At 34.3% G+C, this 15870-nt stretch overlaps 1 protein-coding gene across 1 annotated transcript in view; it reads right to left on the reverse strand.

Annotated features, from left to right (window-relative positions):
* Positions 1 to 15573, reverse strand: part of LOC118683889 (serine-rich adhesin for platelets) — a 196739-nt gene extending 181166 nt beyond the window's left edge. Inside the window, exon 1 of the mRNA XM_036378359.2 lies at positions 14086 to 15573. The gene's annotated coding sequence lies outside the window, so the exon portion shown is untranslated. The remainder of the gene's footprint in view (positions 1 to 14085) is intronic.
* Between the last annotated feature and the right edge of the window lie 297 nt (positions 15574 to 15870).

Here is a 15870-nt window from a genome sequence, read left to right on the forward strand (position 1 = left end):
TATTCCTGATGGAAAATTCCAGAGGTTGAATAGTACATACGTTGTCCTAAGCAAAATTTGACATTTTATTTTCAACTACTTCAGGACTGAAATGGTGGCAATGAAAGTCAAAAAAGATTACAAGTATTTATTTCATTTCCACATTCCTTTTGCAATAAAGTTTACATTACATTAAAATAATTAAATAACAATAAGAGAAGGTTTCAGCTTACTGTAGAGAGAAAGTTTTAAATTCAGCTATTTAAAATTTACAAATGTTTTATTTTAATAAAATAATTCATTGTTTAATTGAGAAAACTGTAAAAACAAATAGTCAATAAGAATTAATCGAAATAAATTAAGGCTGACCAATTAAGTTTAACACAAATCAGTAACTGAAAAGTTGTCCCGTATGTTAGCGCCTCCAATCTGTCAATTACACAACCCATAAGACAACACTAGATAATTTCAAGAAGATGTCTTACCACTCCGTCATTTCAACCCTTTATCATAACTGACAATCTACTTCGAAACATTCCTTTGTTTGATCCAATGTAAGCAAGGTAGTTAAGAAAGGTTTCACGGAGTCGGTAACAAAAATTATATTCAGGCAACAAATTTATATTTTAAATGAATTATCACAAAACTGTTACGCACTTCATTTATTGAAATGTTTATGATTAGCTAAGCAGTTTACGTAATAGTTGTAAATGTTAGCATACTACATAGGCAAGGATTAGTTTTTGCGATTAATCCTAAACATAGATCAAGATCTGCTTGAATTATTATTCAGGTCAGAAAATTTCGTACCTGAAGTTTTTAGCATGGTTATTGACTTGAGCTTTTAGAGAAGTAAGTGAACGCGCAAAACTACATACAAACATCTTAGGCTAAACCACAAATAAATAAAGGGCAAAATTCATTATAAAACCATATTTGTATTTAGAAAACGTGAAATGGAATGAATGGAAAAGAAATCATCGCCCATGCGTACAGCTGAGAAATTACTATAAATGTACTCAATATCTTATGTTATGAAAATAATTAAACGCCGACATTCGATTATGTCATTTATCGCATATCGAGGAATGTTAATTTCTTTAGGCAATGGCATCAATCAAAATTACGGACGCCATATGAATATCTATGATCGCACCTAAAACCACAGCTTCTATCTGAGTATATGTGTGTACAGCACAATGCATGTCCACTTAAAATGCAAAATGCAGTCAAATACATGAATTAACATTAAATATTTGTAAGTAATAGCGAATAAAAGTGCGGCAATAAATATCACGGTTGTTAACCATACGTTCATATATTGTCATAGCTGTGATTTATAACTGAGTGGGGCGAAACATTGTGCGGCAACTTTGTGCCCGAAAACGTAATGACAAATGCAGCGGGCGGTCATGCCTCGCATCCACACTCTCACACACCTCTATATGTATAAAAATATATCAGTGTATGCGATGAAGCCGTTACACAAATACATCTGCATAAGTGTGCCAATTGTCGAAGTTTTCTGCGTGGGTGTTAGCACCAAACCCTGAAACGTAGACGACTGTATTGAAAGTTGCGCAATAAAAAAACAAATTGAAGTTTATTATGAGTAAAGCAGTGGTTCATTTAGCTAAGAAAATTTAGCGTTTTCAACGCCAAACGGCAACGCGTAGGAGCTCTCAATTAATAGTTTAACCAAAAACGAAAACAATGAAAGTCATTAAGCGCTTTTCAAGCTTATTTCAATTAAATACATCTTTTGGAGGCCATTACGGCACTCAAATGTCGTCCCAGCAGAGCAGACTAATGAAAAGTTTTATCAAATAGTAGACCTGTTTTTTTCTCACTGTCACATTATCGCGCCAAATAATCGGCCAATGTGCTTAGTTAATTACATAAGCTCAATTATTATTGTTTTCGCTGACACATTGTCATGGCTTAATTTGCCACTTTACGTATGCGAAGCAGGTGATTTGGCACTTCCTGCCGCCGCAACGCCAACAAAGCTGTGCAATCAAGAAGCAAACGGGAAAATGGGCGAAAACCGAAATCAATTGTTGCTTCACGCTCCTTCTTCTTTGTAAATGCTTTGCATCGCACTGCTTCGACACCCTGCTCTGACTGCTTGTAATCGCTCTATTGTCGTTTGTATGTGCGCGCGCGCGACATCTACACCACATTTGTTGAAAATTACAAATAATTTGCGCGCAATTTTCTAAAGCCGACTAAGGTGAACTCGAAACACTGTGCAATTACACACAATCGTCGGAAATGAAAATTCGACAGGCGAGAGGGCGGATGATCGGTCGTGGTTCGGCCGTGCAGCTTAAAAGAGATAATGCCCGTGCGAAACATAATTATTTGACCGCTCTCGGCTTTAGTACAATCATTGCTATTTTGCGGTGTTTTTTGCGCACTACACTACATTTATTCACTGGTTTTTGCTTGAGCCAAATGAAATCAAAATGTGAAACTATAGTTTATTTGCGGTGGCCGTTGGAACGCAGAAAAATAGAATGTAAATAAAAACTAGCGGAACAAGTGGCGGTGATTACGCTACACAATGACATGAAGTCATGGCGGACATTGGTGATTACATTTTTCTATCGTTCATTTTATTGTATCGTTTCGACCATGAAATTACGGTGATTTGTAATTTTGCGCATTTGCGGCCACAGCTAATGGATAAATCGTTGTGTGAAATTTTTATCAAAAATAAATTAAAAATTGAATGGTTTTGATTTTTGTGATTAAATATACCCGAGTCAATTTGTGGCTACGATTCTACATAATAATGATAATACAGAACTGTATTGTATGTGTAGAGGTCTTTATGGAGCCCAATTAAAAATAAGTGCACAAATTAATTTGTTATAAAAATAGCCATTGTGTAATATAATATATGAATATGAAGATGCGTCAATAACGTTGTTGCTGATAAACAAATACCTAACTGCATACACATATACATACCTAGGGCGAATGAAATATTAAAAATGTGCATGTCTATCAAATAATTTTATTCGCAATTTATATGTATATATGCATGGATATTTATTTTAAAAACATATTCCACTAGGCATCAATCAAACTACTTGCAACGAGCTAAAAATACGAGCGTGAGCAATCGATTGTGGAATAAAATGTATGAAAAGGAAATACATATGAAATAATAACATGTAGAAATATAGAAATAAATAGAACAAGTAAGGAAGAGCTAAGTTCGGGTGTAACCGAACATACTATACTCTTGAAGCTAGCTAGCTTGAATGGCATAGGATAATGGCAGTGGTCCGATTACGCCACTCGTATTTACTTTTTTGCCAGGTGTTCGATAAGTTATCCTAATTTTTACTCAAGTTATCATTTGCACAGACTGACAGACGGACGGACAGTCAATTGGATTTCAATTCCTGTCATAATCCTACATCATTTATGTATATACAAGTATAACCCTTTATCTAACTCGATTATTTTTAGGTGATACATACAACCGTAGCAACATGTTGCAAGAGTATAAAAATATAGAAATAAAAAAAATATATATATATTCTTTCTTTTTTTTTATTTACAAAGCGAAGCCGATTGATAAACGGGTACTGTTCTATCCAAATATTGTCTCAACATTCAAATTAGTTTTTTTAAATAATTTGTTAGTTAATATAACCAAAAAATTACAATAGAAATTGAAGAAATGTGAGAAGAGAATTTGCTGGCCCACCAAAGGTAATTAAAGGCCTCAATCATCTCATCAGCTAATGTTTACCGATTGCAGGTCATTCGCCGACAGTTAGCCGCTTATAAGACTGTCCCACTGCACCGTAATAATTAGGCGGAAAGCATTTCTGTACTTCGCTGAGACTTTCGTTGACTCGACCCAATTCCCATTGAGGTATTGCAGCGAGAAGAAGAAGCAAATAAAAGTAAAAAAGTAAAATAAATAAAATTATATTAAACGAGAGGAAGTCTCATTTTTACGATCACTCAAGCGCATTTTCCGTCCATTAAGCGAAAGCTATTGAAGAGCAGCTGTCAGAAACAAAGTCTTAAAAAACGTGGCTAAAATCCAACCGAACAGCTACTAAGCCAGTGTCAACGCGTAGTAGCAGCATTGCTTATACTCGAATGCGATTGAAGCATTAAGTTGTCATGCCTCAAGTAAAACAACTTTAAGATAGCTTCGGGAAGCAAAACAAATAAAAAACTGAGCTAATTTGTGTGTTCTGAATGTTTATTGTTTTCCACTGAAACAAAAAGTAATCATTCTTATTTTTCAATCCATTGCATGTTCAACCACAAAGCCTTTTAAGGTCAGAAACATTTAACCTAACTATTTTGAACACTGAAAAAAACGTGTTATGGCTCGTTGAAAGTAATTACACGTTTTCAAAATCGGCTAAGCCTAAACACTCCGAAGTAAGCTTGAGTGATAATGATGCAAGGCAAAAATATTGCCCTTTCAGATTCAGAATTGTTTCTTGTATCTAATTTCTTGTAGTAAATATAATATAAATAAGCAATCGTTTTTTTCAACAATATACTGCCCACCCATTCTGACGAAAAATTTAATCATTTCTTGCTGCCTCATTTTCCTACAGAGTACTTGGTACTCAATGAAAATGTTTAAAACTACAGTAAGTTGACTGGCAGCTACGAAATGCTGTAATGCTCCATGCCACATGCTGCTTTATGACTTCTCCATTGGAAAGTGCAAGTACAAAGTCGCTAACAACAATGAAGGAAAATGTGAATAAAAACGAAAACCACAACACACACATACCATACGACACACAACAACAAGTTTATGAGCCACGGAATGAGGTTGTCAAAATATCGGAGATCGTTAAACGAACGGCGGCCAATGACTTTCTTGTTTGCTGGAAAATCCATCATGTATGGCCTAGTAAATATGCAAAGGAATTTGAAATGTTAAAAAAGCTTACTATATAGGTACAATAAATTATTGAAATATTTTGAAAGTACATTGTAATTTACAAGTGAGTTGAACTACAATATTTACAAGGATTTCCGGGTTTCCGCAATGTGTCTCAATATGTTTTTAAGTAAATAAAGTGAACTCAGTCAAATTTCAACCCGAATTAGGAAAAATATGTAATCGCGTTGACTACATATGGAAAGATAACGGAAGATGCATTCATAAAATGCAATTAATAATATATGTATGTATAATAATTTATTATTAATATGTATATAACAAAACGGTCTGAAGGGAAATTAATAAAACGTATGAACATTGAGAGCTCTCCCTAAAGATCTCAAAGTAAGTTTTGGAGTAATTATGGTAGTTTAAAAATCTTAAATATGTAAACTTAAAGATGCTTTCTGCATTTTCTAGTCTGCTGCTCAGTCAGCCATAGGCAATTCTGATATACTTGTAGTAGCTATAGCTCTAGATATACACTAGCCGCCTTTCATAATAGCGGTATTAACAGATCAGAATTGTGGTGCGAGGCTCAGCTCTTTCAATTTTTCTTCTTAGCTAGTTGATAAATCGATAATTTGGTTTTGCCAATTGTATGGTTGTAATTTTGTTATCAAAATAAGTCAAATTTTAATGACGTAGTTATAAAAAGACCATTTGCCAAAAGTTAGAAGTATGGAGTAACTGCAGTTTTAACTACTTCCAAGAAGTGATAAAAATTATCAAGCGCTCGGGAAAACTCAGTTGTTGCCAGTAATTTCACACTGCATATACATACGTATATATAAATACGAATGTGCTCGTATTCGTACCGCAGTATGTAAGTGCGTCAATGATTGCAACTAAATATGTGGCTCACAGCAATTGAATTACATGTGTCGACTTCAAGTAGGTCTAATAAACTCCCAAGTAAACACGAGAACAAAAACACAGAACAATGAAAATGAGCAAGTAATGGAGAATTGTAGAGAATCAAATGAAGGCACGTCTCTTTGCTGAGACGCCCTACTGGAAAAAGTTAAAAGTAGCAACAAATGAAAAAGGAAACGACGATCTATATTTTTGAAAACAAGCCCGAAAATCAGCAAAACTTATGTTGTCTTCTCAGTTTTCCTAATTGCATTAGGAATTACTGTCACAAAATTAATTAAAACTTAACAAAACTACCTTTCCGACAGTTCTTGGTCTTGTTTTAAGTACAACTGCTTTGAAAGATCCGAGAATTACGCTCTCTAGAATAATAGCAGTGTTAAAGGCTCAAAATTTTCTACTGGGAATGTTTGAGGTGCAACCAACATTAGAAACTCGAATAGAAAACGTAAAGTTGGAAAAACTAGCAATGGAAAGTCAAAGTAGAATAAGAATGTAACAGAAAACACATTTAGAAGTCGCAGTGAACGAAGCGACGAATGTTAACATTGTGAGGAATAGCTGGGAAAAAGATATTGAAAACATATGTATATATGTGTTTACATGATTACCGTAAGAGCATTAAAATTGTGTATATATACATATTTCATTTTTTAGAATGTCATTTGTGTGTGGCACACCAAGGTTGACTCAACGCGTAACCAATTGAAAATTCAACGAGAAATCCATTAGCGAAAACGATTATATATACATACGAACAGTCTCATATACACGTCGTGGACATTACGGTCGTGCTGCTGAGAGATTAGGTTGAGACACAATATGAATAATACTTCTGAATGAAAATTCAACTACACAAACATATATTTGCTTGTAGATATGTATACACATTAGAGCGGGTCATTTGCAGGGAGCCAAAATCCGGAAAATAGCATATGCGGAAAATATTCTACAGATCATTCTGAATAATTACGCCTAAGAAACTATGGATCAAAAAACGATTTCGAGCCAGCGTTTGTTAATGCGAAGTTTATCTTTTAGGGTTTATAATAATTTGTTCGTCATCTTCTGAGATATCCCAAGGAAATTTAATACATAGGTGCATTTTGATGTCATATTTTATTGATCATTTGTGAGAATCGGTCAGATCGGACAACTATTATATATATTTCTCATACTGTCGATTGTTCAGATTTTTGTTTTCCGTAGACTGCTCATAAGTAAAAAGCTAGGAGCATGTAAGTGTAAAATTGTCTTCCACTACCCATACTCAAAAATTATAGTGAAAATAAAGAAAATCGGGCAACTATAAAATATAACTCCCATACAACCGTCTACTCAGAAATTTTATTTAAGTGAAAACTAAATCAGAAGGCAGTGTTTTTTTATTATAATTTAAATTATTGTACTTTTAAGTTAGGTTTTCTAAAAGCGTGCACGCCATTTATTTAAGAATAACTTAGGTCAATGATCAATGCATAAATACTATAATATATGAAAAACAAAACAGTTATTCTTGATCGTTCAGTTTGTTTGGCAGCTATATGCTTCAGTGATCCGATCTGAACAATTTCGTACAATACCATTGTTTTGGATAATAATTCATGGCAACCATGATCGTTTAGTTTGTATGGCAGCTATATGCTATACTGGTCTGATGACGGGCAAATGAGTAGCTTCATGGAAGGAAAACGATGTGTGCAAAATTTTAGATCGATGTCTCGAAAACTGAATAACTAGTTCGCATATATACAGACATACGGACATGGCTAAATCAACTCTCCTCGTCATGCTCATTGATCATTTATATAGTTATACATATATTTTATAGGATCTCCGATGTTTTCTTTTGGGTGTTACAAACTTCGTGGCAAACTTAATATACACTATTCAGGGTATAAAAATATTGTTATTTTCAAATTACCTTAATAATATATATTAATAAAACAAAGTCAGTTTAGTTACATCATTGATAACTCAAGAACGACTAGATGGATTTTTATGATAAGGTGTATTTGCCTCCCGAATAGCAGAATAGCGTTGTCCCACTCATTTTTTGTATTAGACAGTGCAAAGTTCACCGAGTTGACCTTTTTTAAGTATAATAATATCAATACATTAATACTTACATATACACACACATATTTATATCGGGTTTTCCAATAGGGATGATATGATTTCTAAGTGTCGTTTCGGTCATTTCCAATATATCAAGATCTGTAATTTTTTTCGTTGTATTCAATAATATTTACAATTTCATCGTGTAAAGATATACTCAAGAACAACGTTTAAAAATTACTCAATTTTATTATTAAAATAATCGTTCTCCATTGATCCATTTTATGGTCGTTATAATTTTCTACATATGTTAACTATTCGTCGAATTGTTGTTGGATTTTGGAAAAGGATTTGGGCTTGCATCCGTATAAAATTATTTTTACTTCAGAACTGAAGCCATTGGATCACCGTAAACGTCGTGAATTTGCTGATTTTGTCTTGAAACAACTGGAAAACGATAACGATTATTTTAAAAAAGTCATCTTCTCCGATAAGGCTCACTTTCATTTGAGTGGTGCGGTAAATAGACAAAACTGTCAATTATAGTGCAAAGAAAGTCCACAAATTATTCATGAACAACCATTATATTCGCCTAAATTTATAGTTTGATGTGGTTTTTGGACTGGTGGAATCATTGCTCCGTACTTCTTTCGAAATGAAGCTGATGACACCGTTACTGTCAATGAAACGCGGTGTAGATCGATGATAACCAACTTTTTATGGCCGCAATTGGAAGAAGTTGATCTTGACAACATCTGGTTCAAACAAGACGGCGCTAAGTGCCACACAGCACGTGCAACAACCGAATTATTGCGAAGTTTGGAGATTCGATAAATTCAAGAAATTGTGACATTGAATGGCCTCCAAGAAGTTGTGATTAAACAGCATTAGACTACTTCTTGTGGGGTTAGTTGAAGTCATTGGGCTTTAGCAATTAACCCGACTCTCTTCAAGCTTTAGAAGACAATATCGAAAGTGCTTTTCATTCGTATGTCTTGATTTAGTGGAAAAAGTATTCGAAAATTGGGCTCATCGAATTCGTTCCTGCAAAAGAAGTCGTGGAAGCCATTTGAATGATCTTAAATAAAAAAACATTTGATAAAAACAAACGTTCATACTGAACATTTAACAAACATTTTCCTACAAAACACTAGTCGGAAAGTCGAGATGTACTGACCCGTTGATAGCTGTTTTTGCCGACTTAATTACTACTTCAACTATTTTGCTTCGTTTCACCAAGAAAGTTTTTTTTCAAATAAAGGCTTTGATCGCTGCTAAATATCATATTGAGCATATAAAAGCGTAGAAAAAAATGTTTAAAGAGACTTAAATTAGAAAGATACGCTATTCATAATTACTTTAGATGAATTTCTATTAATTTTCGACGGTTCTGTTAGCCATTCTGACATGAGAAGAACCATGCTTTCCACTTTTGAAACAAAACTAAATGCATTTCTAAAAATAAATTAACAATTATCGATTCGAATAAAAAAGGAAAAACAGAAACACTTGTGTTTTCTTATTTGCTTTGAGTAAATCAGCGTTCGATCTACACTTGTTAATTACTTTATTATGCTACTTAATTGTCCTTTTCGTTTATTGTCGCTGTTTTCGACACAAATGAACGAATGGCAGCACTCGTTGACGAAAATATGTTATTTTTCACACACCAAGGTAATAAATTTGCAGGTTTGGATATAAATTTTTATAGCAATTTTATATCATGTCAAAGCGTGTTTATTGTGGGCGTTTACAGCTTTTTCTGGTATTCGGGGTTTTTTCATACATAATAATATTTTTTAACGATTCGTAATTACCACCGCCAAATGATGGCGACTGCAGGCAATAAAGTGCAAAGAAATTAAAAGTACGAAACAAGTTTGTAATAATACTTAATAACCGCCTCATTTGCCAATACACGCACACATGTATGTATGTATGAAATATGTATTAGTCAATGTATTAGGGATCATAGGTGTAGAACTGTTAGATGACGCATCCCAGATTATGATGCAGTTGTAATCAAATGTGTGTGTAACATTAGCTGTCTTCGATTCATCAAGCTTGAGAACAATCGAACAAACTATACGAGATAAATAGATAGATAGATAATAAACAAGTAACATTTGCGATGCCCTGACGTAAGCGAAATGGTGTTACGATTTTTTTTTCGGTTGAGCAATTATTTTTTCCGTGTCAAAAAAGGTTTACTATTATTTTAAACTCAAAGAGCAAAAATAATGTTTAATTTTTATTTGTCATTTGCATAATCTTTGTGAGAAAAAAAAATTTATAACTCAATAACTTTGTTGTCGATAATTGTTTTGACAAGAGAGCAACTTGCAAAGATATCGAGCAGAGAAATGTCGGATCGAAGACAGCTGTTTTAAAAACATTTGGGCATCACAAATCCTCCGCTGCCTAACTACCACGCCCTCATACGTGACACGCAATCAAGCCAGGTGGCAGCAGTTTTCAGCGCCAACACAGTAGAACCTGAGCGCCGCATACCGTCGTTGACTAACACAATTCGCTCGATTCATCCACCAATTGTTATCTGCACTATCTCCGCTCGTATCTCGGGTGTCTTGCATCATTAGAAAATTCATAGAACGAATAGGCGTAAAAGTGGTGATAGTGCAATTGGTACACACGCAACACGCATCCACACTTTGTTTACATTTAAATATTTTGGAGTTATCTCGCTTCCTTTTCGTCTTGCTTGTGCGTCGTTCGGGCTTTTGCAAGCAATGTATTACTTCATATGTCTATGAATGCACACATGTGCGAGCCCATTGCGTGTGGCACATCCGCCGTGTGCGTGCAGCTTGCACTGTTTACTCGTATATCTTCCAACCTACAAACAAATACACGTATGCCTATTTGTTTATGGCTATTTTCATTTTCATAAAAGCAGATAATTTAAAATTCCATACCGTTACACACATGCTGCCAAGAACTGGGGCGTATTCTAAACTTTAAAATTCAAAGCTGGGGCTCATAAAAGGGTGTGTGTGTGTGTGTATACATCCACTTGAATCATCTTACATACTTATGGATACACACACGCGTACCGATGTGCAACTGGAGTAGCAAAATGCTCTAGTGTTCCCGCAGTGGAATGTGGCAGGAAGCTGTGATTGCCCCAATCGATCACTCGTACCTTGATTTGATCTGTTTGATATGATAGTACACCGTTCTCTAAGCAGATAAATACACGCATATGAGTACTTGTGTATGCACGCGTGCGTATAAATAGAGCCTTTGTTGAACTGAGTAGCTTGTGATCTAAGAAAGCATTCCGTTGTTCATACAGATGCAATATATCAAAGATTGTTGTAATTTCGTAATTATACCCTGGGTAAATAAAGTTTTCCACGATGTTTGTAACACCCAGAAGAAAACGTGGGCGACCCTATAAAATATATACATATTATATATAAATGATCAGCATGTCTGTATGTACGCGAACTAGTTCCTCAGCTTTTGAGATATCGATCTGAAATTTTGCACATGTCCATTTTTCGTCAAGAACATATACATATATATAATATGTATCTACAATATGTAACTGCCACTAGCTGAACGAATCGGAATCAAAGTAGCATGGGTTATTGGCTAAGGGAATGGTACAATTTTCGAAGAACTTTTTCAGATCGGATCACTATAGTATATAGCTGCTATACAAACTGAACGATCCAAATCAATAAATTGTATGGAAAATTTTTCATTTGATGAAAAACTTTGTTATTTGAGTTGTATCTTCACAAAATTTGACATGAATTATAGGCCAAGGCAACGGTGCAATATCCGAAAAAAATTTTCAGATCGGGGCACTATAGCATATAGCTTTCATACAAACTTACCGATCAAAATCAAGTTCTTATAACGAATCTTTTGCATTTGTAAAGGGTAGCTACCGTGCAACGCAAAGTTAGCGTTTGGTCTTGTTTTTCACTAAGTTTTGTTGTACGTTTTCATGTATGTGTACTGGTCAACGACTAAGAATTAATTAGGAAGAATACTGGATAAAAAATATGTGGCTAAGATATGGATATTAAGTATCGGAGAATTCACTTATGTACTCAAGTATAGATAATTGTACTAGTTAATGGCTTGAGACAAATTATAATATATGACATTCCTTTCCTTTTAATTATTATAATTATATTTTTCAATTTCAATACTGCGGATTTCCTCAGTTTCAAAAAGCCTATATGACTACGGATTAAATTAATTGAACTACAACAATGTTTTCAATATAAAATATCAAATTTTATCATTTAAATTTGTTTAAATGAAAATGAAAGTGGTGTTCTCCCAGATCACTCCACAAACACGTTTTGTTTGTTGCCTAAAAGGAACTTAACTACGAAAGTCATAAATACGTATATTTGAATATTCAAGACGGAGAAAAATTCAGCAAGTCAAAATTTATTCAGGTGCTCTCAAGTTACAAAATGTCTAACTTAAATTTGTTTTATTTATTTCCATTCCTATTTTTGGAATCCCAAACGAATTTTTTACCGCAAAAGTTGCTTGCCAAAGAGATGAAAACATGTTTTTTGATCCAACTTCAAATTTTCATTCGAAATATATAAGTGCGGGCTTTATAAAAGTTAAGTTATGGATAAAAACTTATATTTACATATATATGTATGTTTCCGAAATTAAGTAAAACAGAAGAAGACAGGCGAGACAAAGCAGCGCAAAGAAAGAACAAAAAGGCATTGACTATAAGAAAATGTATGACGTGAATCGATCGTCGATTGCAATGGTGGGTGCAGGAATAAATGACTGACTGATAGACAGACAGAGTTGGTATAACCGGTTATTTAGTGAATAGCTGGCACATGTACGAGTGCTGCTTAAGTGCGACTGACCGAGCGTTTGCTGGTAGCACCCGCACATCGTGTTCTCGCTTATAAACTACGCATTCATACATGCATACTGCCGATTGGCTATACTTTCATGTAAAAAACTGTAAAACGGACGCGGCTGTTTCCCGCACTCGAAATTTGTACTAAAGTATGCGTCACACGAGCGCAAACGGAGGCTAATAAAGCTACGCACTTACATACGAACAAATAGACTTGAACACTTTTTACTAGAAGCAACGGCGCAGTCAAATAACCGACCAGCTAGATATCGAGACAGAGTAAAATTATAAATAGGAGACTACAATAAAAAAACTAGACAGGAAATAGACGCAGAGTGCGGGAGAGCGCACCGTTGAACGGACTTACTGGGGAGAGTGTCAGAATAAGTGACAATTTGTAAGTAAATAAATGTTTATGCAAAAATGGCGATACAAGTCAGCACAGGAAATGACAATTGATGACCCACGTCGCGACGTTGGCGACACAGTAAAACAGCAATCGGTAATCGCCACACAACTCACAATAGCATTATCCATAATAAATATTGTACAATACATAGGTACACATGCATACATACATATGTACTCGTATGTATAGTACAGATGTAATAAAGTTGCTTTGAAACCACTTTTAAATTTTTCCGATTTACACATATACATACATACATTTAAACATGTGTATGTGTTAACATTTCCCTGCAAATTAAAAGCATTTTGTGGATATCACATGTGTACATATGTACATGATATGCATATTTTAACAAATAATTATTTTTCTTTGTTCGCTGATCTTCGGACAACAAATACCTTTGCAATCTCCAATAATTTCGTTCGACTAATTGTGTCGTTGGCATTCCAGTTTCGTGGTCGTCATTATGTCACACCCATAATTGGGTTATCAGAGCAAATTGACGAGCACACACTGTGTAGGTAGGTAGATAAATAGATAGATAAATAGAATAATGAATGCTAAACAAATACATGTGTACATACATATATACACACATATGTGGAATAACCGGTTACTGTATGTCGGGCTGTTCAATTGAGGAAAACAGCTGATTGGATTTTTCAGAGACATATTTAAAGTGAACACCAATAACGTTTTATGGTTAATTTTATTAGGACTAAAATTAAGTGAGGCTTAACAAATGAAGCTCTCTAAATATTTTGAATAATTATTTATAGTATTATTGGTAACATAGTTCATTTGATAAAAATTTGCTGGACAAGTCAAACTTTTTCTTCGAAGTAAAGTACAGATATTTCATACAGTTAAAACTGTTCTAAAAGGGACTGATGGACAGGGGTGTAAATTACGTTAATCAATAAATGCTCTTAAGATGGCGCTCACCTTCCAGGTTTCTGCAATCGCGTTTGGTATATATTATCAATACAAAATTGTCGTCAAAGCTTGCACATGTATGCTAAATTTTTTTATGACACTGTATTTTTCTTTACGTATAATTTTAACTATTTTCGTTAAATATGTATATACATTGAGCTAAATATTCGCCTTCAATTTCAGCAACGCAATATATTTTATTAACTTAAATTTTATTATTTATTTGTGGTTTTTTGTTTTGGCAACAACAAATTCATTACAGAATATTTCCTTTAATTATAACCAAAATATTTAACTGCTTTGAATTAAATTTTTATTTTTTATTTAACTTTTTTCAAACAATTTTTAAGAGCACTGTTTTTTCGAATTTGATCACTTTTTGACTTACAATTTTTTTATTATTATTTTTTTAAATCAGCATTCTTTCTATTTTTCAACGGACATATGTTGCATAAATGTCACTCTTAATTAGGTAGAAAACATTTAATCATCCCATTTAAGAAATATGGAACGAGTTTAAATATTCCTCACTTTTTGTGAATGACAGCGCGAGATTGTTGCGGTATGGCACGTTTACGTTCTAGTTTATTTTTATTTACTTATTTTTTCCTGTGTTCACACCACTCATAAACACACACGTCTAAAGTTTCTCCCGCACCGCTCACCGTTATCGAATTGGTTTGGTTGTCGCTCGTCACGCGCAGTTCACTTTTCGCGCGTCATTCCAAAAGCAAAACAAACAAACGTTCGTACGCTCCGCTCGGCTCGAAGTATGAGTTTTCCACAATTTTGCTATAGCAACGTTTTCTTTGTTTTTATTTTGTCGCTTTCGTTGCCTTTTTTCCTGCAGAAACAATTTATTTGGAAAAGCATAAACGAAATAATATTTTATTATTCTCTGTATTACAAAAGTAAAATGCAAACAACAAACAAATTTAGTTTTTCCATAAGCGGAACGCACTTTTCCCGTTTGTACGCCTCGCAATTTCGTCACCAGTCACAAATATGTAGCTCACACTCTTTGCTCATTTATTTATTTACTACTTTGCATTTGTTTAATTTCCAAATTTTTTTTTGTTCACTGTTCACTTTTCCAAATACACGTCTCAAACTGCTCAGTACAGCATGTAGTTTCACTTAACTTTGACTTTATTGCTTTTCAAAAACTTCAACACAAACAACAAAATTAAGTCTTTTATTTCGCTACAACAATGAATTCGTCTTTTAATTCCGCTGCTCACGCTTGTATTTGGTATTATCACATACTAGCTTATTACTGCTATACAATCCCAACTATCGTTTGCATATATTCGCACTTTACAAAGAAGTCGTTAATTGTTTTTTTTTTTGTCCACAAAACCTTCTTATCTTACAATTAGAATTCGTTCGTCGCTATACTTTCGACACAATAATAACGAAGTTATATCTGGTTGAAATTTCCAATACGCGACCATATACTATCCGACCGATCGAATTACACGATATTCGTTGGCAACATTGCCGACACTGACTAACATGCCAGCGCCAACCCGAGCCGATGCGAACTATCGGTTCGAATCGAACACCGCGATCAAACCTCTTCGCAGCATGATGCCAAGCGAACGTGCGCGCTTAACTTGTTTACGCACACCAAGTATCGACAGAGAACATAATTTGTGAGTTCTCTGGTATGGGCTTAGTGTTGCAGCCGAAAATGGTGTGGTGTTGCCACTTGCAACTTGTTTGCAGGTCTAGCAAAAACTGGTATAAAGTTTGTAGATATATGTTTGATCGAGCTCAGCTCTTTTTATGTTC

This window comes from Bactrocera oleae, chromosome 2 (assembly GCF_042242935.1).
Source record: "Bactrocera oleae isolate idBacOlea1 chromosome 2, idBacOlea1, whole genome shotgun sequence".
Lineage (NCBI taxonomy): Eukaryota > Metazoa > Arthropoda > Insecta > Diptera > Tephritidae > Bactrocera > Bactrocera oleae.